The sequence below is a fragment of the Panthera uncia genome (assembly GCF_023721935.1).
Source record: "Panthera uncia isolate 11264 chromosome B2 unlocalized genomic scaffold, Puncia_PCG_1.0 HiC_scaffold_24, whole genome shotgun sequence".
Taxonomy (NCBI): Eukaryota; Metazoa; Chordata; class Mammalia; order Carnivora; family Felidae; genus Panthera; species Panthera uncia.
Genome location: NW_026057580.1, coordinates 94,424,002 through 94,451,458, shown reverse-complemented (window position 1 = coordinate 94,451,458; position 27,457 = coordinate 94,424,002). Strand labels below are relative to the sequence as shown.

At 39.0% G+C, this 27,457-nt stretch overlaps 1 long non-coding RNA gene across 1 annotated transcript; it reads right to left on the bottom strand.

Moving 5' to 3' along the window:
• Nucleotides 1-409: 409 nt before the first annotated feature.
• Nucleotides 410-27,457, bottom strand: LOC125938969 (uncharacterized). Its single transcript, XR_007462874.1, has 4 exons — nucleotides 26,829-27,457; nucleotides 26,392-26,512; nucleotides 25,350-25,513; nucleotides 410-516 (listed from the first exon to the last, which is right to left on the bottom strand). It is a non-coding gene; the product is annotated as an uncharacterized LOC125938969 (long non-coding RNA).

The following is a 27,457-nucleotide window of genomic DNA, read 5'->3' as shown; positions in this document are numbered from 1 at the left end:
GTTCATTGTCCATCGAGAGGATTTGCATTTACTTCTCCTGATTAACAAAGAAAACTTTGTATAAAAGGGCTATGCACTGAGACGTGCAAATGTGGCCAGCCTGACCCCCTGCAGGAGAAGGCAGACAAGCAGTAGGGAGAAGAGGTAGATGAGGAAGGGGAAAGAATGCTTTGATCCCAGTGCAGCACACACAATGGAGCAGCGGCAACCCCAGCAAGCCCTGACCCTGGGCAGGCTGGAGTTTGGCGCGGAGTCACCGAGCGGGAAGCAATATAATGAGTAGCGTTTCATGCGATGGTGAGCACCGTAAGCCTGCAAAATCTCTGCCCTTGCTGGCTTTGCTGGTCACCGTTGTCCTGATTGCTGTCCACGTTACTGCCGCGGTGCTGTCGCTGTTGTTTTCCAGCTCGGGAGATCCTAATATCGCGACAACTGCCAGAGGGGCCCGGGGACTTTTCAATGAGGACACGCTCATAAAATCGAGGCTGTGAGCAAAAGGCAGCACCATCCCATAGGCTGCATGAAGAACAAAAGGTCAGGTGTTAAATCCCTTATTTGCCCAGGGGTTTAAGCTGACATATGCGGCATTTAGTTTAGATGTAAAACAACCTCGTATCCGCCATCCACAACCCTCACCCCTGCCCCAAAAGCTCCTCCCCAAACTTTTTTGTTATTCCTGGGGAGCCACCATTGCTACCAGTCACGCCCCAGCAGAAACACTGAGGGAGGGGTCTGTCTTTCCTTTTCGTTGTTGTTGTTTTGTTTTGTTTTGTTTTGTTTTTTAACTTCGGCTCCTTTGCTCCTTCCTCAAATCAATGGCCAAATCCAGGGAGTCTCTTGCCATCAACCGACCACCTCCCTCCAATTCCTTTCTATCACCACCCTAATCACACCTGTTTTCTCTCTGCCCCCCCCCCCAATTTCCAGTCACATTCCCCTTCCAGTCCCTGTTACACAACTCACCAGATTATCTTTCTAAAGTATTATTCTCATCTGATTACTCTTTGGCTCAGAACATGCGTTGATTGCCCAGCATTATCCTGTAGAATAAATTATAAGCTCTCAGTTTGCCCTTAAGTTTGTCTCCATTCTGACTCTGTCCCCTGTGCTCTCAGGAGCAAGATTTACCTCTCAGGACTTCCTTACCTGTGACCTATGTCCCCTCCCTGATTGGGTCACACGCTTCAGACACTCAGGCCTTTGCCCTATATGTGTGCTTTGCCCCTAATCCCCCTCACCTTACATCCTTGAACTCCCACACATTGTTCAATGGTCATCTAAATGCCTCCACCAGGAAGCCTTTCTTGATGTGCCTCAGCTACAGGTGTCCTTATCACTCTGATTTTCTAGACCATTTTTTAAATATGTATTTTATGACCATTATCATAATCTGCCTGTAGTAAGTATTGATCATATCATGTCTTGAGATTTTAAACTCTGAGAATTCAGAGACCATCTCTTCTGATCTCGGTAAGAACTTAACTAATTATCTGTCTATTTTTGCTGCCCCTTTAATGTTACACGTATATGACTAATTCAAAGAAGAGAGGCAAACTATAATTAAAAAAAAAAAACAAACTATGACACAAACTTGGAACAACCCAAAACAAAAAGCAATATAAATGTGATAGAAACTCAGATGAATTATCATGTCGTGTCACCGCTACCACTTGTATATAACTACCGAAGAATACAGAGTGATAACTGAATAAACCAAAGACTGCCATTCTGGATGCACACGTGTAATGCAACTCCAAGTAATTTGGAACCCACATGAGAAACCATGGGCTCTTTAAGGTTTTACTCCTTATAGAATTTACTTTGTTTAGTGATTAAGAAAAGCAATTATTCAGGTTGATAATGATTTTATTGTTTGAAAACTGACTTCTCCTCCTATTGGATACATGAGGTATAACCTACTGAAATACAAAAAAAAAAAAAAAAAAAAAGAAAGAAAAAAGAAAAATTCTGAGTCTAGATGCTTAGAATACTGACTCTGTCACAGCCTGAAATGAGCCCCAGATGGTTCAGGGTTTACCATCAAGCAATGGTAATGATATAGAATATGTCATTGTCATCCCAAGAGGTCTTCTATAAGGGAACCAAAATATAGAAGCAGTTTCTGTGTTGAAGAAAAGAAGGAAGGAAGTTAAAAAAGAGGCAGGGAAGGAAGGAAGGAAGGAAGGAAGGAACTAATGGCGCAGAGAGAAAGACAGAGAGTAAGGGAAAAGAAAGAGGGAGGTAGGAAGTGGGGAGACAAGAGAAGAAATGATATATAAAGGAAAATCTGAATGAAATTTGAGAGGCTGACAAATCTGGAGAACATTTAAGTGACTCCCCTAAATTTCTGTCAGGTTCTTCATCAGCTGCCTCAATTTTCTTCCTGACTTGGGTTCTTGTCAGCTCACTCTAATTATAGCTTTACTAGCAAAATGAGAGCACATGGGCGAGGAATGGCCATGGATAAAAAGAAATGGCAACCCTAAGCCTAATTATAATAAAATGTCTTCCTGTGAATGTCCAACAGACAAAGGTACCCAGTCTATTCTTGAATAGCCCAATGTACTTAAGACATCACCAGTACCACACATAAATATTTCCTTCCAATGGCTTCCCATTTTCTACAAGATCTATGATCCATAGGCTCTCTAAAAACCAAGCACAGTTCAACACTGAAACCTCAGTTTCTGCTACACCTCCACTCTCACAATGTTCTCTAGAAGTACCAAAAGCCTCACAATTTCCTGGGGGTGTTCATCAGATAATAAAGGAGAGATAGTCATTTTAAGTGAGGGATTCAATGTTGACTCAGAGTTGCTGGAGAATATAATCTCTCCTCTGTGAAGCCTCCCTTGACCTCCTGGGTGCTGTGGACACTCCCTTACAAAAAATCTCTGACCTGTAGCCTTCTTCTCCTAAAGTACTTGCCCCGCTCTATTGGGTTTCTCTCTTATGTTTGTGCCTTCTCTACTGAACCAGAAGTTCTGAGAGAGCTAGAATATTTAATCATTCCCGAAATCGGAAACCCTCACAATATGCCTGATACATATTAACAGCAATACTGGTTGATATATGCATCAGGCATTCAGAAGAATTCTGCTTTTGTGAAACTTAGCAGAACTATAATAAAAAATCCTTTCATTGTTGGGCACCTGGGTGGCTCAGTGGGTTCAGCGGTCAACTCTTGACTTTGGCTCCAGTCGTGAGCTCACGGTTGGTATGACAGAGCCGTGCGCTGACGGTGCAGAGCCTGCTTGGGATTCTCTCTCCTTCTCTCTTTGCCCCCCACCCTGCTTGTGCTCTCTGTCTCTCTCTGAAAGTAAATAAATAAACATTTTTTAAAACCCTCTCACTGCTTAAAATATTGTCAAATATAATCATATTTCATCATTAGGTCCATGAAGACATTTTTTTATCCTCAATTTTAAGTTGAGCCAAGTGTTACTAGTCCAATTAAACTAACCAGAAGAACTTAGATTAACCAGTTGAAGATTAACCAGTGTAGAAGTTACTGAACTTCTCTAGGCCTCAGTTTTTCTACTTATAAAATTAAAATATTTGATGTGAGTCTCTTTAAAACCCCTACCTCTCTGTAATTATTTATTTGATCTTAGAATGTAAGACTCATCTGGACAGGATGAACTCTAAATCTAACTTAATTCTAAAATACCGGTAGGATCAACTCTCAGGTACTACTTCTGCATGAAACTGAGGGCACTCTGAAAACATAAGAATAGACAATATAAGGAATAAACAAAGAACAGAGGCCTCCCGTAGCAAACAGCTAAACGGAAAAATACAAATAGCCAAAATCGCATTGTATTAATGAAATGGAAGAAAGGTCAAGAAAACTCACAGCATGGAGAACTATTATAATTTCCAGCAGTTGCTGGCTCTTTCTGTAATCCTGCAGATGGTAGACAAGAAAGGGGGATTTTTAAATTTGCAGGAGGATAGAAGAACCATGAAGGAGGACCAAGGAGCTGTACAGAGTAAAGAAGATGAGGATCAATAAATTTGATGTATAACTTTCTGGAAATCTTTTCACTCCACAGAGAGGACACATTTTTCCCCCAGATATTCATGGACGACCCAAAAAACCTGTCATGAAACAGGCCACCAAATGGCTGTAATAAATTCCAAAAAAAAAAAAAAATCAATATCATATGGACCTTTTGATCTAATCACGATGCAGTAAAATAAAAAAAAAAAAAATTAGCAAGTGACAACTGTCAAAATCCCATGTAACTGTAAACTATACAGCATTCCACCCAAAAATGCAACGTAAACGTAATGTGAAGAAAAAGACAAGAAAAAAATTGTGAACATCTACAGTGAAATAACAATGAACATTTACAGGTCAAATTCTGGAAGTGAAGAAGTACTGAGAGAAGAGTTTTCATTTTAAATACATTTATTGGAAACCAAGAAAGATTTAAATAAATGAGGTAAGTGATTACTCAAAGCGCTAGTAAAGGAGTGACCAAGTAAACCAAGGAAGCAAGAAGGAAATAATAAAAGATAACAGCAGGGAATGCCAGTTAAAGATGGGGGATTGGATGTGTGCCTTTTATCCAGCCCTTCCATAAACCCCATAAAACAATGGTGAAGGGATCTTTTGAGGCATAAATCTATAAAGACAAAGAGCACAGAGGATGAAAGAATAGCAATAAAACTTCAGATGATGAAAAACAGAAGAATAAGTATTAAATGGCTTAGCAAACTAAAAAAGAGAATCCTAAACTGGTAGCAGAGAAATCTGAGAAACTTTCATTTGTCTCGCAAAACCTCCCTTACACTCAGATATTTTCAGCACCTGCATCCCTAAAAGTGAGGGTGAAAGTGGAACCGAACAAAAACAAAAGATGACTGATTAAGACTGTTTGTGAAACAGATGTCCATATGCCCCCCTCCATTCTGTGTAAAAATCCTTAGCCCACCCAACAGCGGAATCGGAAGCTGACTCTCTAGAGACAGTAAAAAAAAAATTCCCTGTCTTTGGGAGCACCAAGTCTAGTGGAGAAAAGAAATGGCATGCTGCATATTGTGGAATTAACGAAAGGTTTACGTACTGAATTTGAGATCTCCATTCCTCTCTCCACTTAGTGAGGGATGCTAATAGCCCAGCCTTAGAACCTTGCAGCTGGAAATTGGAAGATTTGTCTCTGGGAAAACTGATAGAGCAAAGAGGAGAGGCACTAAGATACTGATGTTGCAGTTTGCCTGATAAGACAGCCAGTTTAGGTGACAATAAAGCCCACAGCTGACAAGTTCCAACCATGAACGCAGAGCCTCCAGTCATCTTGGCAAAACATCACTCTTAAATATGACCAGGCATTGAGGATGAGTGAGATGAGAAGGAAGTGGGAGGGAAAAGAGACTTTCAAGGAGAAGAAAACTAAACAAAGAGACAAATAAAGCTATTATCACTTTTAAAGAGGTAAGAGAAGATATTGCATCCATGAATCAAGAACAAGATTTCGGTCAGCAAGGAACAATGAGAAAACATGACAGAGATCTGGGCTATGAAAATGATATTAGTCAACATAAAAACGCAACGTACGTTCTGAAATTAATGTTGGGGAAATCCAAAGGCCAATAGAGTAGACTAAGAGAAGGCGAACAGGAGAATAATTATTAAAATATTTAATTAATTAATTAATTAGATTAATAATATTAAATATAAATAATAAATTAATATTAAAATATTATTAATATATTAGCAGATCTACTAATATCAGCTAAAATCTACTGATTGAAAATACTATAAAGACCCAAACAATACAAGGGGAAGAAGCAAAGTCATGGTCTCTCATGACAACTGGGTAGCAGCAAACACCAGTGGAAGAGAATACAGAGGCCAGGAAGAGTCCCCTGTTTAAATGGACTCTGTATTCGATACAGGTTGGCACTACTCATTTAATCAAGGAGTAGATACGCACATATACACAAAACGTTGCATATTTTTCAATTATATGCATATAATTAATGACAAATGTGTATTGAAAAGACAAATTTGGTTGAACCATTTGCAATTGCTGATATTTGGCAGTTTTTGACCTACATAAATATCAACTTCATAAAGTTCAACCTAATACACTAGATGCTTAATGGTCACTTGTGAAAGAACAGCTATAGAGGAATGGACTAAAGAACAAAACAAAAGGATGGTCGTTTCTGGATGTGTGAAAAGCTATGAACTGGAAATAACTCCACGCACCAGGAGGTAATGACGGTGGTAGGTTTGTAGACCAACTTACAAAATTATAACTGATGGAAAAAACCTTGGTAGATGGAATTCAAAGTTGTTATGTAAAGAAAAACAGCAAAACTATAAAAAAGGGAAGACAGATGAGATAAGAAATGATAAAGCTGTTTGGGGAGAGGAAGAAATATTTGAAAAATGAATAATCATCACTGAGAGAAAGGGTACAATTAGCTAAATAGGCTCTCAGTGAAAAACAACAACAAAATGCCTAAAACTCAGAGGACAAAAGGAAAACTGAATACGAGAATTTTTAATAACACTTCAGGATCCTCCCTAACCAAAACTAAAAGGCAGACTGTCACACTTTCCTCAATGAGTTAGTGGTATTAGCGAAAGCAAGGCAGATGTCCAACACTTTTTTTCCACCTCCTTCCACCAGGCCGCCATGCTCAGCATCATGTCCAATACATGCTAAGTTCACCAAATGTGCTTGATGAAATCTAGTGGGAGGGGGTGATGGTAAATGATTTCGTTTTTCCCCTTGAGAGGGATTTTCCTTTCGATTGCACAATTCTTAAACTCCAGATTTAGAAAAAGACATAGGCTTCCTTCCCATATTTTTCTGGGTAAGAGTGATTTCTCTTGCCCTCTTCAACAGACACTTATGACAGTGAAAATTAAGCCTGTAAATTACATATATTAGACGTGATCATGACATGATACATCTTCTACTTATAATTTAGGTGATCTTATATAATGTGCCAGACAGTAATGTTATCATTATTTACAGAACCTTGAATGCAGCAGTAATCATCAATCTAAATGTCCGTACATTATCCTTAACAGAGCAGCACAGTGATCTATTCTAGGTTAGTGCACAGGGCGTAGGCTGGAGAGATCAAACCAGGAGACAGAAATAGAGATTTCTCTGTAGCTACATTAACGATCTTCTGAGTGTTCTCTTATCCCCCACCCCTCCCTGGACCACTCTTCCCTTACTTTGGTGATCCATTAAGTCAACTTCTTCAAGCATCTCTGTACAGTTAATCCTTTACAATTTTCACAAATAAAGCAAAAGGTGTGGTAAATTGCCAAGGACATTAATTACACGAGTAGCATAAAATGTTTGCACATCATACTCAATAATCTCTCAAATGAAGACTAAATTGCTGTGCTTGCACTTACCCATACCGAAACTCAAGTTCTTTAACAATTTTAATAGGCTTTAACATTTAATTTGCTTAAATTATTACTTTGTTGATATAAATAGGATGTTTATTTACTCTAGCCTAGCAAGAACTGAAAGAGGAAGCCTCTAAAGGCAAAATACTCAATTACGTTATGTACCAGGAATCTATGAATCATAACACAATCATTGAGGCAAGCGTCTTCCGTCAATCTCAGAGTTGCTGTCCATTCGCAGCACGAGACCAGAATGAAAAAGCTAGGTAGCTCTCCAGGTCCTCCTGAGTCATTTTGGTGTATAAAACTGGGTTCTCTGGATTGAACGTCCAGGGTGTCTGACCTTCCCCAATTTTGTGTTCAAAACCACTCTCTGGCCGTGACAGAAAATACAGGTGCTCATAAATACCTTTTGACTGAAATGAGTCTCTTTCAACTATTTAGATCATTTTTGCCTGCTTTAACCACAGACAATTGTTGATTCTTCCTTACCTTTAAGATAAATAATAATGCCCCCAGAACATTGTGAATTCTCAGAACATCTACTACAAACATATTAACCAAAAATACAAATGAATTTGTGTTTGCTTATTAGTTGGGAATTTTCCTGTGCCATTTCTTTTTACATATGCACACATAAACTTGTGTGTGTGTGTGTGTGTGTAAATAATTACGTTCTAGACCTACAGCTTTACACATTTCAAAAGGTGTTCTGGTTCCAGAGCCAGAGGAAAAAAGGTGAGCGACGGGAAGCCACTACCTTGAGGAAGTTAAATATATGTTTAACAGTCTTTCAATTAAGGTCTCATTACATAAAATTTAAGATGGAATTTATAATAAATTTACAGAATTTATATTATGTAAATACATTTTCAGAAAAAATATGTACATTCAGGTACTGCAAATTACTAGTTATATGATCTCTGGCAGAGTACTTAATCTCTCCAAACCTTAGTTTCCTGGCCTAGGAAATAGAGATAATAACAATTACTCTATGGGGGTGTGGTAAAGTTCAAAGGAAAGAATGAACGTAGAAGTAACTTGCTCGTTTGAGTATTGTATGCACGACCTCCTATGCACCCAGCCCTAAATCTTTAAGTTTAGAGAGAATATAAGAAGAATGCAAGGTAGGTTCTCTTCCTGCAACAATCCCAGTACCCACTTGGGACCAGGAAATAATTAGAAAATGAGACGGAACTACAGAAAACTAAGTTGTATGGTCCAGGCTATGTGTGCAATAACAATTCTAAGAAAAGAGAACTTAAAATGGGCTGGAAATTATGAATATTTTCTTCCCAAATGGAACAGGCTAAGCTTTGCCTGAACAAAGAAGCAAAGATATCTAACAGCTGCTTACCACTCTCTGTTGCTTAAAATATCAGAGGAGTATGAGGTTTAGGCAGCTCTGAGGGCTGAGTCATCTTCCTTCTAACTTGGTATTTATTCAGGACGCAGCCCTCACCCTGATGACAACAGCATTCCTGACCTCTGAGCCGCTCAAAATGCTAAGATGTTTCTGAAGGTGAAATGGACACCTCACGCAGATTCCCGGGTGGTTACGGTTCCCAGCCATGCGCTGCCTCCCCGTTTTGTCGCGGTGTTTGTTCCAAACCAGAGAGGTCTTGACAGCTGAAGAAGAGGAACTAAGGCCAACCGAGAAATATCCGAGATTGTCTTCTCATGATGATGCTTAAGGCTCATAGCTGAGGTAATTATAGAAAGGACTAGAGCACGAGCCTCTACGGTGTATCTATCGTCCCATGGTTCGGTGTCCCTTCTCCCCCCCTGGAAACGATCTAGGTACATGGCTATATAATTAAATCCCATTTAAATATCATTGCCTTTTATATTCCTCAAGTAACGTGGGGACAATTCTTGAAATGTCACTTGTTCTTCCTTCCCCAGGAGCATACCTTCTGATGGAGCCGGGGGAAGGTAGGGCTTTGAGGCTCAGTGTCAGCTAAGGTGCCTGCTCCCGCCCAGGTGGCAGCCCCTATTACATGGGTAGACCTCTTCAGGGCTCCGTTTTCCTGCCTGTTCTCCCTGCTTCAGCTCTCTGAAGTTTATTTTGGAATTTTGTCTTCTATTCAGTCTAAGAAATACTCTTAACTGGTTTTTTTTTTAATCACTTAAACAATATATTTTATTGTGGCAACCTCAGAAAATACAAATACAAGGGGAAAAAATTTTCTTTAAAAAGGTTTAATCAGTTCATTTCAATTGATAAGAGGGCCTATTTTTTTTTTTTTTTAGTTTATTTATTTATTTTGAAAGAGAGAGAGAGACAGCATGTGCATGCAAACAGGGAAGGGGCAGAAAGAGAGAGAATCCCGAGTAGGCTCTGTGTTGTCAGCAAGGAGCCCAACAAGGGGCTCGATCTCATGAAACCCTGGATCAGACGTGAGCTGAAATCAGGAGTCAGATACTCAACCTCCCAAGCCACCCAGTTGCCCCCTATGAGAGCCTATTTTGAACAAAGCTCTGTAAGTATCAGATATGTGAAATTTAGCAACGGAGATAAAAGATAAAATGATAGTTATTGTGACAGACAATCTCATTATATTTTAGGTTCTCATCTCCTCACATCTTGCTATGTGTAAACAGGGCTTTTGTCACTATTTTTCCAGGTGAGGAGGCTAAGGCCTAGATAGGTTCCATAACTTGCCCAAGATCCCACAATTTATAAAGTACAGAGAGCAAATTTAAACCCTGAATATTCTAGCTCTAAAGCCTGGGCTTTTTATACTTAGGTTGTCAGAGGGAGAATTATGAACAAATACAGAGACGTATTAAAGAAATAAAATTAAAAAAAAAGGAGGAGGAGGGATCAGGAAACAGAGTATTTCCACTGTTCTAGATGATGGTGATTCCTTCCTTTCATAAGAGAGGAGATGTGGAGGGGTAGGCTAAAAAGACGTTGAGGCCATTGGTGGAGAACTTTGTTACCGGTCATCACTTTGCATCCAATTATGTCAACAATGGGGAGTTACCAGTGGCTGACTAAATATGGAGGTGTTAAGAGTAGCTCCAGGTAAGGGCAGTAGGTGTGTGGGGTGGGGATCCCTTGTAAAGATTATTTTGAAAAACAATAATAAAATCCAGTCATTCTGATTGTAATCATCACCTTGTGCCTAAAATTCTAAACAGGGAAGTGATCAAATACCCCTCCTCTTCAAAAAAAAAAAAAAAAAAAAAAAACAATTTGTAAATTTTACTCTTAAACAATTGCTGTCATTAATGTTGAGTTTTAAAAATACATTGTAGGGGCGCCTGGGTGGCTCAGTCGGTTGAGCGTCCGACTTCGGCTCAGGTCATGATCTCACGGTCTGTGAGTTCGAGCCCCGCGTCGGGCTCTGTGCTGACAGCTCAGAGCCTGGAGCCTGCTTCGAGTTCTATTTCTCCCTCCCTCTCTGCCCCTACCCTGCTCATGCTCTGTGTCTCTCTGTCTCTCAATAATAAATAAACGTTAAAAATATTTTTTTAATAAATAAATAATAAAAATACACTGTAAAGTTTCAATGATCACATTCTAATTATTTATCCTTTACTAAGCACTGTGTTCTACATGGAAGTTATTTCAGCAAACTCCCAGTTATACGGTTAGCCCCCAACACACCCACGCTCAGCTGCATGAATCCAAGAGTAAATTGGGAATTTTTGAGTTTGCCTTGGGCAGACACAGCTGGGATTGTTGAGTCAAAAAAATCAGAACTTGAGCAACCTCACTGATGTCATTGTATGGGATCGCTTGGAGTTTTCTATTTTCTTATAATAAATGCAAAATACAAGTGTAATATTTTTGCCTGAAAAAGTGCGAATTTTAGTTCATACATAAAATATTCTATGAAGCTGAGAAATCTTCAAAATTGAAACCATCCATTTTATTTGTTGTTTGAAAAGATTAAAAAAACTATGTTGATTATTATTTACTGCATGAAAATCATTTCATCACACGGTGGAGCTGGGGAAAGGGGGTTATAAAAATGACCCAGTCAGGGTGTCAAATATGTTAGGAATGCCACTGGGAATTACTGAATGTTTTTGATGGGAGGAGTCACAAAAGAATGGTCAAGGTGAATCATAAAAGACACCATCATTAAATCTGCATGTGCTTGTATATATGTCTAGTTGCCTATATGTTATAACTAGAAAAGGAAAAAAGCAAGGTACATATTGTCAAAACAATACAAATATTAGTTATGGAGAATATTCTGGCATGGGGTCTTGAGAGGTTGCTGTGTTTTCAGGGTACAATATCGATTCTACCTCCAGCTGGTCTGCTCTTGAAAGCAGACAGTTCTCCTTTTTAACTGCCAGGAGAGAATACTGCATCAAGGAGTCAGTAGGAAATAAGACAATTTAGAGGCTTTTGTCACCCAAGATCTCGGGAAATGTCAGCTGAGAAAATCATTCCTTAGAGTTTTTTGTTAAGGATGCACGGTTGTCATGACTTGTACTGTTGTTCACAATATTCCATGCACATCCCTACGGGAAGATTATACTTCCCCATCCTATAGAAGACTGGCCTGGCTCCACAGCCGACTTGCTTCAGCTAGTAAAATGTCAGTAGACGTAACACGGCTTTTGGGCAGTTTTAAGAGTCAGTGTGTGGTTTGCTGTGTTTTTTTCCCCAGTCTCTGTGATCACGAAAGCATGGAGCCAATAATCAGTTGGGTTCCTGAGTGACTGCCATGCGCATTACTCTTTTGTCAAACTATGATGAGTATATAGCATGGACAAGAAATAAACACTGGAATTTTAGGCGGCTAAGACATCCCGGTTGATTATTTGTCATCACAACACCAACTAGCCCAACTTAATTGGTAGAGCAGTCCTTCCATTTGGGCAGATACTCTCAAAACTATACCCAAACGTAGCCAGACCAGGAGAAATTACATTTGTGGAACTCATTGTATAGATATCGGTAGAACTGCTTTTACTGAATAGCAGTTGATGTGAAGTTCATCCAGATTGAAAGACACTATAAACATGCCTCATAAAATTCATCCTGGTCCACACCTAAGAATATCGTCATGGTTTAGGAGCATTCTGCTGATGTAACTTGCTGAACAACCTCAAAAGAGGCTCTCAGCTTCCTGGAAATCAACCTGAAAAAGATGAATTTGACCAAGTTTATAATATGAAGCATTTGAAAGACAGACATAGGTACTGATTTTGCTCAGGAGAACGTTAAGAATCCTTAACGCAAAGCCCAGCCAGAGGAGGAAAATGTTGACCCAGGTCTATTCATCACTATTCCTTCCAAGCTTCCCTTATCACACTCTCCTCCCCCTCCTCCCTTAAACATGAGAAAAAAAAAAATCCAGCAATTAAAATGTCTGGCCCAGGGAGACAGAGAGCCCAGCTCCAGTCCATACCTAAAATTGGGCCTCAGGACCCCTAAGGCCTCATTCTGGTTTAGGTGCAGATCTGCCATTTGTTGACAGACTCTCCCAGCACCAAGTATGTTGGGGTCACTGGGAAAGAGGAAACTTATGAATAAATTTGAAAGGGGGTCTGAAAATTTAGATGAATGCCAGAGGAGTCCTTTGTGAATAAAATTAAGCAGTCAGCGCCATTGAGGACAAACATTTTAACTGGCTCGACTTCACAGCTACCTCCCAAGGCTTCCTCCAGGAGGCAGAGGCATGGGTCTGTGTTAAATGGCTTAATTTTCTTAATCAACTATTTCATTGTGAGTTTTTAATTTCATTCCCATGCTTATTTTTTTTTTTCATTTTGCCATAATACAGCTCTAAGTACCGTGGCAAACATTTGACAGTTTGCTCAGCAGGTGCTGGGCTCTGCGGGGCTCGCAGAGCTCTACCTTTTATTAATTGGGTTTCAAAATGTGTTCCTGTGTGAACAGAAGCTAAGATGGGACTATTGTACCTGTCAACATGAAGCTGGGCGAAATAAAATATTTGGAATGTGTTTTAAAATAACTCATTGTGAGCTTGATCGGTTGAGAATTTAAAAGCAGAAATATTCTTTAATGTTGAAATAAATAATCATGCAATCAAAACGGCAATAAAATTAAAGAAACGATGGGGTTTGTTCAAGGTGCTTCAGTATTTGATAACAATGAGAACATTTTCTTTATGCCCAACAGGTTATGCATTGAAAAGGTAGTTCTGAAAAAGCATTTTAATAAAAACTTCAGGGGCCCGGGGGGTCGTACCTACTTTGGAAACCAACAACGAAGGCTCTCTAAATATTTCTGATGGTTCCAATTTAATTTTTTGGCTCAGTTTGGAAGGTTTTCTCCCCTTATCAAGAAAAACTCTCAATCTGAAATTTCAAATTTCAGTCCAAAGGAAGCCCTCCCAAGCAGTGACGCTCTGGGAATGTGTCTCTCTTTTGGCGATGCAGAACTCTTTGTGACTCTTTTCTCCCCTTTTCATATATGCACTTCAAATTCAATGAACTTTAATGACATATATTCTAAGACTCCCACTCAGAGCAGAAGGAGGGGAAGGGAACACAGTAAAAGTTGGCCCAAAAAACTCAGGCCCTGTCTTGTCATTATTATTGTCCTTTCTATCATTAATTTTGCTCAGCTCTGAAAAAATGAATGTTCTCCGTGTCCCCCAAAAGGGGCTGTGTCCTGAAGTTTAAGCATGGGGAAAATAAAGATAAAGCCACAACAATCCTAAGATGAAAGCCTAAAGAATTTATATTCACACACATATATAGAGACATGTTTGTTTGTTTCTGATTTTAAAAAAATAATAAATTATCATTATGAAAATCTTGAAGAGTTGTGGCAATGGGCAAGGTAAAAAGAGAAAAATCCCTGAAATTTTACTTGCAGAGATGGCCGCCGTTTGGGCTATTCCCTACTGGACTCTTTCCATGCATTTTTAACACGCAAACACACACACACACACACACACACACACACACACGGGTTTTTTTATTGAAAAACAAAAATAGAGCCATGTCAAACAGTGTGTTTCAACTTGCTTTGTACACTTGTCAATATATAAAGGACAATGTTTTTGTTTGATGTATAGAACTGCCACATTCTTTTGATGTCTGTCCAGTATTTTGCTGAAATCCAATACATTGATGGAAAGTAATTTTTTAACCAACTCTTATGGACAAATGTTTTCAAAGTTTCTGATATATCAATGTTACAGTCATTTGGTTGGATATTTCCAGAGGATAGATTTCTAAAAACAGAACTAAGGAGTTAAAGTTAAAATATTGCTACCTATTTCCAAGTTACCTCCAAAAATGTTGCAACAATGTGCATTCCTATCTACAACGTATGAGAAAATATACCACTCCACCTTATTTTTAAGTTTTGCTAACCTGAAAGATAAACTATATCTCATTATTGTGTAAATTTGCATTTTTAGCTATGCTGAGGTTGTTTACACATATTTACTTGGAATCTTTACAGCATTTGTGTCATCTTACCAAGGAATATGGGACAGCTTTATTAAGTCTTCTTTATGTCTTTCAGCAAAGCCATATTATTTTTCCTGATAGATACCTTGCAAATTTCTTATTAAATTTCTATGTATTATATATGTTTTATTGTTGATGAACTGGGATTTTTCTTTCATTATATTTTCAAGTGATTTTCCTAATATACCTATTCATATAAACCTATTCATATAAATCTATTCATATTTGGATTCCTGTTTTATTTCTAGCTGCTTTTCTAAACTCTATGAGCTTTAGTAAAGTTTCATTTGGCTTCAGTTTTTGTATTTTGATTTTGCTCTTAGGTAAACTATCATAATGCCACAGGTAATACAGTTTGCCTGTTATTTTCCAATAAGGATGCAGTCATAACAATGGTTATTCTCTTCTTATTTCAGAATTCACTGAGAAAGCCTTCAGTTTTTCACTGTTTATGATGGTGTTTTATCATCTGTTTGGGGCCTTAGACCACTTTAGGAATCTAATAAAGTTATAGACCCTTTTTCCCCTTCCTTCAAATGTATGTGCTGTACAAACAAGAAAATTTTTCATATATCTTGAGTTGATTCATACACCCCTGGAGGCTGATGAATACACTCACACAAAAACACAGCACAAGACAGGCTCCACTGACATAACTAAAGTTGCTTCAACGGGACTGGCCAAAGGGAAAATTTCCAAGTAGGCGAAGGGTGTCGATTTAATGCAACAAGTATTTGTTGAGCTCTCATTAGGGGTTCTAGTTTCCCAACAGAAGGGTTAGCTTTCCAACGCAATTAAAAACAGACACTCTGCAAGACACTGGCTATAAATCCTCCCTGAATTACTCTCAGTCCATCCAGAAGGAGGGACAGATGAGTAAACAGAAAAACACAAAACTGGTGTTAAAGATGTGTGTGCGTTCTGGATGAGAGCATACCTGAATATTGTTTCCATCAACTACAGGAAGATTTACAGAGACTGTGCTTTTTGGAGTACAATTTTAAAGATGATATTGAAGGGGCAAAGACAATCCAAAAAGAGGGAAAACAAACAACAGCAAAGGTAGTTTGGCCTCAGATATTTGTAGAATGATGGGTAGTTCCCTATGCTCGACACAGAAAAAGGACAAAGATTTTCACTGCACTGTTTGAAATGACTTTGTTTTTATGGTAGCCTCAGCCAAAATAACATAGTGTTACAAATCTTGCAAAATAAAGATTCCTCAGAAACCTCACACAAATTGCATAACTCTTGAGCTATTTCTGTTTCAGGATAGAAACCTCATAGATACGCTCAGTCTTACCAATGGTTTACCAATTTAGTCCTTTTGTTCCTTCCTTACTTAATTGATCCAGACTACTGTGGCCCGCTGAGAATGCCTGAGGGCTTGCTTTGTCTGGTACCAATTTCAGAGACTTCTAACTGAATGCGTAGCAGAAGTTGTTAGCAGTTGCTGGAAATTAGTGTGAAAAAGTTGGCTTTGGGGAGACTAACCTAGAAATACCAATTATCTATATTTTACATCCATACACAGAAAAGAATATGTCTCTTAGAAATATTCACTTACGTTCTATTCATCTTTTTTTTCTTTTCTTTCTTTTTTTTTTTTTTCTTTTTTGAGAGGGAGAGAGAGAAAGTGAGAGCAAGTGAGGGGCAGAGGGAAAGGGAGAGAAAAAATCTCAAACAGGCTCCACACCCAGCTCGGAGCCAGAGGTGGGGATCGATCTCACGACCTTGAGATCAAGACCTGAGCAGAAATCAAGAGTCTGATGCTTAACTGAGCCACGCAGGTACCTCACGTTCTATTCATCTTAATTGAATTCTTTGGCCATATTTGTCCATGAATGGCATACTTCTTTTTCATTGTTTCTGTCAATCCATTATCTTTTCTATCTTGGTCCCCTCTATATTCTAATTTTCTCCATGGTTCTTCCTTCCATCACTATTCCTAGGTAATCTCCATTGCTAGTCACCAGACCAGAGGTTGCTCCTTCATTCTTGTGCAACAATGGTATTTTGCCTTCCAATCTCAACTGAATCAGAGTATAATTGGGTGAGGCTGTTGTGGGGCTGGGGGAAGGGGAGGAAATGGGGAGAAGGGTATGGCAGACATCAGTACTTTTTTAAAGCTTCTCAGGTGATTTTCATGAATAGCCAGTATGGAGAACCACTGGAACCAAGAACATCACTCATTAATCCCTCTATATAGCCCTCACCGCTCATCTACCCCTAATCCTGTCACCCATCCCCAAATAGGCTTTAACTGACCAAACCTAGCTTCTCTAGAAAACAATCAATAGTTGCATTCTACTATGGATAGGACCGTTTATGGATTAAATGTTCTCATAATTATGAATGTCTATTAATTTTCACAATTGAGATGCCAAATCTATATATATAAAGGAAAAACAACTTTAAGAAAAATATGGTTTAGGGGCACCTGGATGGCTCAGTCGGTTGGGCACCCGACTTTGACTCGGGTCATGATCTCGCGGTCCATGAGTTCGAGCCCAGCGTCAGGCTCTGTGCTGACAGCTCAGAGCCTAGAGCCTGCTTCAGATTCTGTGTCTCCCTCTCTCTCTGCCCCTCCCCTGCTCATGCTCTGTCTCTCTCTGTCTCAAAAATAAATTAAAAAAAAAAAAGAAAAGAAAAATATATTTCTTATTTTTTTTTCTCTACCTCGATCTCCCCAGTGTAAAACTACTCAGTTCTCTTTATGCCCTACCCATTGGTCATCTGCCTTGTTCCTTTAATTTGTGAAGTCATGTGACTGGGAATATATTTATATAGTAGGATTGCAACGGTGCTGATTCTCACAGAAATTAAGTAACAGTAATGCTTAGAAACACGTTAAAGTATTAGTCTTTCGAAAATGCTTAAACGTAAAATATTGCCTAAAGTATTCTATTGTAGACACAAACTGCACCCATTTGGGTTTTCTTTCTCTTATTATTTCTTAGGCTTTATTGGCACCCTTTAAGTCAAGACTGCTTTGGTAAACTCTTCATTAGTGTTTGTCAGATTATTGTTATATTCAGCTACCTTATGTTTTGTTATTATTATAGTCATATCCTCAAAGTGTATTTGTAAAGCATTCTTCACAGATGATCCTAAAACAAGCTGTTATTAAGCATATCATTATAGCATATACACTAGGAAATTTATTTTCAGAAAATGTCAAATAGCTTAAGAGGCTTCAAGAGAATTCTTAAAGATATAATCCAAAAGCCTTCATAAGCTTTCTCTTTTCCTTTCAGGGCTTGTTCCTCTTGGTTCTAGTCGCTGCCTGACCCCTCTTACACCAACCATCACACAGTGGGTTCCCACTGGACTTGTGGTACGCACATGACTGGAGGGGCAAACTTGCTTATGTTCACTCCATCAAACCCTATCCTGCCCCCAGTCTACTAGTAAGCTCACAGAATGAATTACAATTGAATGATACTGCTTGAAGGGCAGTATGTTTCACCCAAACCAAAATGTCATATTTATGCTTTAAAGCAATTTAAAATAATTAAAAATAATGGTAGGTCAAAAACAATTTTCCTAAACTTAATTGATGTCATGCCCACAAATAGCAATAATTTACTTCTATGCAAAAGCTCTTCAACTCTACACTAAATGCTAAAAGACCTGAATTCTATTTTTCGCTCCAGCACTGATTTCCTGCTATAAGTCTTTTGGTTTCCACATTTATGAGACCAGCAAGCCAGAGAAAAATAAACTGTTGTGTCCTTGGGGCATAAGGACCTCAGAAATTAATGAGTTAATAATTTACACACAGCACGTGTCCCTTTAGAGGGGAATAGCTTTCATAACACACAACAAATATAAAGTTGAAATAACTAAGGATGATAGATGTAGCTAACTCCATTTATTTTGTAATGCGTATGGCATTGTGATTGTAAAAATTTGCCCTAACATGTGGTAGCATTTAGCCAGCACTCCCAATAATATTTATAAGTAGATTGAGAATTAGCCCACAAATACAATTCAGGAAGTTTGTTCTGATGATTTGTTTTTCATGTTCTGTAAAATGAATTGCATTAAAGGTCAGAAAAAGTGCCTTAAAGGAGCACTTCTGTAATATTTAAGGCGCAGTTGATCTTGTTGAACATTATAATAAGACACACATAATTGGCTTCTCTCCTGGGAGTCAAGCTCAGTAACTTTCTGCCAAATTAGCCAAACCGTTGCATAACACGCAGAAAGATGGCAGAATGCAGAGCCAGTGGTTTCTGTATTTACTGTTGTTCATTTTTAGCCACAGGAAAGAGGTAAAGAAACTACTGTATGTGATGACAAAGCAGGAATTGGGACCTAACTCCACAGCTGGCTAAATCCACTATTCTCACAGTTCATTGCAACATGAATGCAATTCCCAACAAGTGTACTTAATTTGATCCTGTGACCTCTTGACTTGTAAGGGAATTTTTTTTTTAGATAAAAAGAAAAGAAATAAAGGGAAGGGAAGGGAGGGGGAAGGGAAGGGAAGGGAGGGGAAGGGAAGGGAAGGGAAGGGAAGGGAAGGGAAGGGAAGGGAAGGGAAATAATGGTTGTCAGTCAAACCAAAGGCAATCACCTCCCAAGGTTGACATCAGCTACCTGAACACATCACTACATACACACCTCGAACCTCAATTTTCTCCTTCAAGACCCACTTTCCATATCCCAGCCATTCCACCCACAACACACACGCACGCGCACAGGCACATTCACACGTCCCACAGAGGCAGACGGAACTACATGACAAGGTCAACAGCAACGATAAAATTTAACAACTTAGAAAAAATGTAGAAAATGTTAAAGAAGAATCAGTTGGGGGGGCCTGGGGGCCCCAGTGTGTTAAACGTCTGACTTCGGCTCAGGTCGTGATCTCATGGTTTGTGAGTTGAGCCCTCGTCAGGCTCTGTGCTGACAGCTCAGAACCTGGAGCCTGCTTCTAATTCTGTGTCTCCTTCTCTCTCTGCCCCTCCTCTGCTCATGCCTGTCTCTCTTTCACTCAAAAATAAAGTAAACCGAAAGAGGAATCAATTTGACAAAATAATTTGTTAAAGGAATACAAATTCACATACATTTTTCTAGGGCAATTTTCTAAGTAGTGATTTTGCAAAATGTTCATTTGAAAAGGGAAGCAATGTACTTCACACATTGTTTTTCAACTTCAGTAACCAATCATTTGAACGTGCCCTTAATTTCAAAACGCAATTAAAGTTCAAGTTTACCTGTGGCCTACTTAAAGAAGCTTCCTGGATCAGAAATAAAAGAATATAAATGCTCGTTAAAAGTCTGTGATACGCCTTAGACATCTGACGGAACATCCTAAGATTTTTGGATAAAGTGTTCTGTTATAATGAAAAGACTGTTGTATTAAGTGTGAACAAGTCAAAAATGCACATGAAATGCTTCATTTATTCTGCAAAGGGGAAAAATGTTTAATCAAGTGAGTAAACACTTTTTTAATAACCCAGTAAGAGATTTCATGGAATCCTCCAAAACATAGAAATATTTTGAGATTTTTACATCCTTCTATATGGCAATAAGTTGTCCATCTCCACTTTTCATTTATTTAATTTATTGTTATCTCTGCCTGTGAATTTTGGCTTAATGTTCTCTTTTAGGATGTGTAAACACAAACAAATAAGCAGATGATTGTTATCGGGCCTATTCTAACTAAAATGGCCAAGTTAATATTAAAACAAAACATATATACCACAAAATTTATGTGTCAACCTTTTTAGCATTTATTTTCTGACACATTTTCTTTCCATTATATCTAAATGCGAATATAAGCCAGGATGTGCATTTTCTGTGCCTTTAAGAGCCCTTAGTGTAATAAGCAGATTCATTCTACACTTACCAGAGTATCAAAGCACTTGGAACATTAGTGGTAGAGTTATGCAGATATGAAAGAATTTTCCCGCCAAAGGAATCTAATGTCATCTGAAAACAAATAATTTTTGTCCCTCAATTACATAGGCAAATAAGGTCTCTGGGGAACCAAAATAATTTTCCTGACATCCAGGTGGTAAAGTCCATTCACATCATAAGGCATTATTCTCCTGTTTTCAATTTTAAGACTGTTAGCTATGTACTTCCTAGACCCCTGGCAGATTAGTAGCTGTAAATGGAAAAGGGATAGAAAAAAAAAGCACTCCAACAATGACAAGGATAAATAGCTACAGAAAAACTACTAAAAGCAGACAAATAAAATATAGTAATTTGAGATGATATAGAGATTTATTGAAAGGCAAAACTTCTCCATACTTTTAATGGGCCATAAGTGCATTGGTACATGTATATTTATAGTTATACCTGAGTCATAAAATGTTATATTTAATATGCTATTTAGTATATTTAAGAAAGCAGAAATTTTCAAATGGAAAATAATCAGATTTTTTTATGTTTTAAGGTTAAAAAGTGTAACTTTTAGATATTGAGGAAATTTATTTTTGCAGAACACCTCCTTCTTGGGCAACCACAGAACTATGTAAGATATTTGGCTTGATATAACTTTAAAGTTCAAATGATTACTCTGTTGAAGTAAAAAGCTATAGGAAGTTCAAGTAAAGGACTAGAAGTTTTACCTAGAAGAGAATAATCCTGTTGTCACATTGAAAATGTTTTACCGGTGACGAGACAAACGCAATAAGTGAGGCAGAATGTTGTTGACTGTCCTCGTCTCATTGTTTTTTTAACCAATTAGCACTGTTTACAGAAAGAGGACAATAGATATGAGGGTTAAGATACGGGAGGGGTGGCTTGCTGCTGACTTCATTTCCAGGTTTGGCTAAACCCTACATTTTTCTAGTCTCTGAAGATTCTTTATTTTAAAAACCTGCTGGTTCTTTTCACACAATCCACTGATAGATAAATACATGCATGCCAAAATGGAAGTATAAACCATTCTTGGTCTTATGTTATGGCAAGGGGCAGAGAAGGAAAAGTTTGGACAGGATGATAGTTTTTAGGTTAGGTGTTTTAGACAGCATGCAAAACTGATTAAATAGGGGTTTTCTTGAGCATAGCAATCAGAAAATAATGTACTTAGCTGATGAACCCAGTTCATGGTAAACATTCACTAGCTACCTTTTTGATTTGGCCATATTCTCTCAGCTGAGAGATCTTGGCAGCTTTATCCCATTATCCCATGCTGTTACAGGGCTTGTATTTTATCCCATCATGCTTTGCAGCAGAGTGGCAAACTGATATCACACAAACTTTCAGTAACTCAATAATGCTTAGTGTCTATTGCTCAAATGAGGGAAATATTCATTCAGTGCAGGTTGGAGCCCACTGGCCAAGCTGATGGCTTACAACTGATCCAGATGTCTGTAGTCCTTCATAGCCAATTCTCTAGTCCAGCCAATTAGTCTTAACATTGAAGCAATTGACTTACCTGCTGACAGCCTGAATCAACAGATAATTTATGACCTGAACTTCTGTAATTATTTTAATAGCCTTTTCATACCCTTTCCATTCTATTTATCATAATAAGAGCATTTGAAATGAGAACTCCTCACTAAAGGAAAGAGATGGGTAGGTATTAAAGAAACGTTTTACTGAAGAAATCAGAGACGTGCCCTTTTAAGAGGGTCCATACTGGAAAAAGTCCCCCTCTTCCTCCTTTCAACCCATCAGTTTAGAAATATACTGGCCCCTTTTTCACCATTTTAAGTCATTATTATCTCTTAAATTCCAATTTGCTTATTGCTTATTATCTTCAAACATCTCGAAGATCAACCTACTCTCCATTCTCTTGCTATTATTAACAATGGCGGCTGAAAGAGAAGCCATTCATTTACGTATGATTTCTTCCCACTAATCAGGCCAAGGGGGTTCTTAACTTCAAGAGGCCAGTTTGCCGCCAAGATTGTGCCAACCTGTCTTCATTCTGTGTTCATTCACTTTCTGCTTCTTCACTGCATGTTGCCAGAGGTATTCCCAACATCACTAACCTTGATGACAGACAACTATCATGGCCACCAGAGATGGGCTAAAGAAGAACACAGAACAAGACAAGTTTTGTGAACAAAAACAAATACATGGTTTTAGTCTACTAAGAGAACTAGAGAAACTGTGGTTCAATATTGAACTGCTATACTTTACAGCATACCATAGAGAATACCAAAGAAAATATTGCCTGGGGAGATGCATGCTCAAACCTTCCCATCTGCAGCTGCTATCAATTATTCTGCCCTGATGTGACCAGAAATCTCAGTTTTCAATAGAGAAATATGAGTTGTAAAAGAATCCTTATTGGCCACCCTTACATTCCCCTCCCCACCCCCACCTCCTGATTCTGTTTTGCTTTCCAAACATTTGAAATGTCCACATACTTTGTATCCTAGCCCACTGGGAAGTTAAAAAAGCAAACTTAGCTAGTTTCAGGGCAGAGGAGAGATTTTGTGGCTTTCAGAGAATCTCCATTGGATTACAAAAGCTCATAAAAGGGTACCTTCACCCTAAATGTTATATAAACAGAGTTCTGTCTGTGTGTGTGATTTATACTCTTATTGAAGATCTTGAATCTTCCTTCTCTTCATGCTAGAAGATAAGTGAAGGACAAAAAGTCCATTTAGAACAGTTAACCTGATCATTTTTTAAAAGACGTGTGCAAATCACTGGGGCTGGGATCCCGTTTGTCAACCAAATTGCCAGGAAATAATTTATTACCGACAAGAACAAAGTATGCAGCTGGATATCCCAAACAACGGCATGCTAAATGAGCCAGAGACTTGTTATAAATATCTTCCCCAGGACTGCATTTCCTATAGTCTAAAATTATTCTAAAAGCAGCATGGTATTCATGGAAAAAATAATTGTACTGGGCATCAGGATGTCAGAGTTTCTTTTGCCTGTTCTAGTAACTAGCTTTGCTAATCACATTGGGCCAATTTCAGATTTCTGTGGGGATAAAAATATATAGATATAAATATGTATGTATAATATATATGTATATATAATATACATATATATTATATATACACATATATGATAATAATAAAATAAAAAGGAGAAAAAGAGAAAGAAGAAAGAAAGAAAGAAAGAAAGAAAGAAAGAAAGAAGGAAGGAAAGAGAGGAAGAAAATAAGAAAGGAAGGAAGAGGAGAGGGAAGGAGACTTTATACTGGATGACCTCTGAATTTCTTTCGAGCTCTAAAATTCTACAATGACACCATTAATATCCTGTACAGGAACCCCAAATGCTATACAAATTAGTCTAGGCCCATTTAGAAGATGAGACAACTGCATTTAGAAAAAGGAAAATGAAGGGATGTTGTAAAATAGGCTTTTGCTTTCTGGGTGAATTATATCATTAAGAAATTGTTCTTCAGGTGCAGTTAGTATAGTAACTTTGAGAAGTGAAAAACGTTAATAACAAATCAAAAAGCAACAAAGTAATTGGAAATGAGACTTCACTATTAAAAAAACACATTTTAAAACAAGCAATTGTAATAAATGAAACCTCTCTTCTTGAGAACCCCCAGTTTTTCACTTTTGTTATGTTCCACCTTGCATTGAGTCCCTGTGTGTCTGTCTTCTCTGCTAAACTATAAGCTCTTAGATGTCAGGGGTGGTATTTTATTTGTGTTTCTATATTTCATGCTGATTCGCCCAGAAAGACCCTCAATAAATGTTTATTGAATTGAATCCTACGTTCAATACATTGGATGAAAGTGGGAAATACTTAGATGGAATAATTAATCAAACTCGACTTGTAAATCTAAATTTTAGATGAATCTCCAAACTTCCTTCTTTTACAAAGGACTTGTGGGACAATGATGACAAGTAGAATCTGTGAAATCTCTAACCAACTGGAGAAGACTCTTCTTACATGCATAGAAAGAAAAATATCAAAATGCAAGTATGTAATTTTTCCCTTATCAGAATTTCTCCATGGCCCACTCATTTATTTATCCATTCATCACATATGTAATGGATATCCAATAGTCCGGTTGTACAACTATGATTAAGATATGGCCCCTGCTTTCAACAGAGTGTTTCTAGTTTATGGAGAGAGAAGGTCAATTACAATACAGTGGGGTAATTGTGGTGATATTGATATGTATATAATACATTTATAGCACATAAAAGGGATGCCTGAATGAATGTTGAGGATGATTTAGCTTCTCAAAAGAGGCTATGGATAGCTAAGCTGAATAATGAAGAGTAATTCTGAGTCAGTCAGGGCAAAGATCTAAGACTTGTAGACAAAAGACAGTGGGGCACATTTTATATTTAGTTAGGAAACTTTAGGTAGCACTTACTGTATAGCAGGCATTTTTCCAATCACTTTGAAAACAGTAACTCCTTTAATACAACAATTATATGCAGAAACTCTTACCAGACCCATTATAAATGAAGAAACCAGGGCACTACCAAAAGGATAAGTAACTTCACAAGGTCAAATAGCTAGTAAGTGGCAGAGCAGAGATTTGAACCCAGGCACTGTGGGGTCAGAGTTTATGCTTTTAACACTGTTGATTAATTGCTGTTGCTCTAAGGCTGGGAGGCAGAGAGCCTGGCTCCTCCCCACTCACCTCTTCCTCCTTTGGTCTTTGCCTGAGCATCCGATTTGGTAATGACTTGCTGTCAACTTGTGTGCTGTCCATCTTCCTCATTGCAAGGGTTCTCACTGAGGGGTTCCAAGCAGGAGAGTCATGTGGTCATATTTGTACTCTACAAACGAGCACTCTGATTGAAGCTGAGGGAAAAGATGTCATTTTGGTAATAATGTCTATGATGTATCTGATATTAAAGTAGAGTTTCAGCCCAGGCACAATTCAAAACAGGGAGATAGACCAAGAAGTAAAAATATTTCAAAGTAAGAGTCTAAGATCTACTCCAGAAGACTCTTAGATGTCTCAACCACATTAAAGTATAAAAGGGTCTAGAGCTGGAGATTAGAAGAGAATTTTTGGAGAGGAGAAGATGTATTTGAAGAAGTCTTTGTTCTGAGTCACACCGACCCCATCTCTGGTCCAGGAGAGAAGGAGATAGCCCTAGCTTCAAATCTAGTCAGACAGTTTCAAGGTGATAGTTGAAGGAAGAATGTTCTGGAGAAAGCAATAGGAGACGCTGGCCCCTAACTCACACTGAAGAAAAGCAACTTTATTAGGATTATTCCAAGAACTTAATGCTTGTCCTCGGCAGTTTAGGTGCTGACTCCCATCCAAAATCCTAAAGGACAAAGATGGGCTGGTCATCTGTGGGCATGTGAGGGAGCCTACTGTACTGAGATGGGGCAGCAGGCCTGCTGTCCTGGCCAGGAATGTGGGGAGGACGGGGCGGGGGGGGGGGAGCCATGCATGGGAAGCTGGCACAGAGCTGAGCCGCCAAAGGGCTATCCTACATCCCTGCAGAAGGAGTGTCCAGAAGCTGTCACGCTGGCAAGAGCTGGAGCTTATGCTGGATACACAGGAAATACAGATAAGTAAGGAATCAGGCTCAGTCAAACAGCACTTGCCTTTTCAAGCAGAAGTGCGTGTGAGAGACCCTCCCTGATCTGGGAGCAAGGTGAGGAGGAAGGTCTTCTACAAATGCACAAAAGTGTCCATGATAGAATGAGATGGTTTCACCGACCTGCCAAGTTCAGAGAGAAGATGATGCATGATCATCAGGAGAGTATCAGGCGAGTGAGGACTTCCTCGCTGCCTTTTTCTCTCCACTTTCCCTCACCCCCAGTTTAGGAGGGATTCAGAATCTGCAGTTGGCCAAAGAGGGAAGAGAAGTGGAAATCACCACATGACTGAAGAACGAAGAAACCAACCTTACTTCCCCTTACCTAACAGCAAATTTGATATGGGACATCTTAATGGTTCCAAAGAGGCAATGTTCAGTGACTTAAAGTACAGATAAACATGACCACAGGAAACATGGAGGTTGCCGATCACTCTAAAGGGTAGAGCTTCCTCCCTTCCTCACCCCCCTCCCCCCACGCCCCCACCCCCCCCACCCCCGGAATCAATTTAAAGGGAGCAGTGAGGGATGAAAATAAAGATCCTTGGTGATTACATTACCATCACAACCGGTATGCAGCTGAAAGGACAGATCCACCTAGAGTATGCTGCCCCAAGCCAGCAGGAGCCAGATCCAGGTGAACTTCAGGAACACCAGTCACCCCCAAACTGCCCCGGGGGAATTGTTTTCCTGTGGCAAATGACTTCGTGCAGCCTGCAGCCTTGCAGGCTTCGTGGTCTTTCTCAGTTCCAGCCTCAGGACCCGACAAAGCAGGTTTCTCCAGGAGCTTCGCACTGAGGGCTAAAGATGCTCGCACCGCTATCTGGCCCAAGCACAAGAGGGAAGATTTCAGCTGCACACTGCCGGGTTCTCCATCCCCTCCTGTTGGCAACACCTTCAGCCCATCTTCCGCCACCTTTCCTACTTTGCTCCTGCAGGTCAAGGAACGACTCAGAATTCCTTCAACAGAAGGGGAGCTTCTGTTCTTCAACACGTCATGCTCCTTCACCACCAGAGAAAATGACAGTGCTGCCCCCACATCTAGAACCCTCTCTGATCATTTCCTGCCCTGTGTCTGGAAGCCAAAAACGTGTGATTAAGAACATGACTCTGAAATAAAACACGCTGGCTCTGAAGCTGACTTTCCCTACTGAGTAACTTTATGACCTCAGATGACGTATTTAGTTGT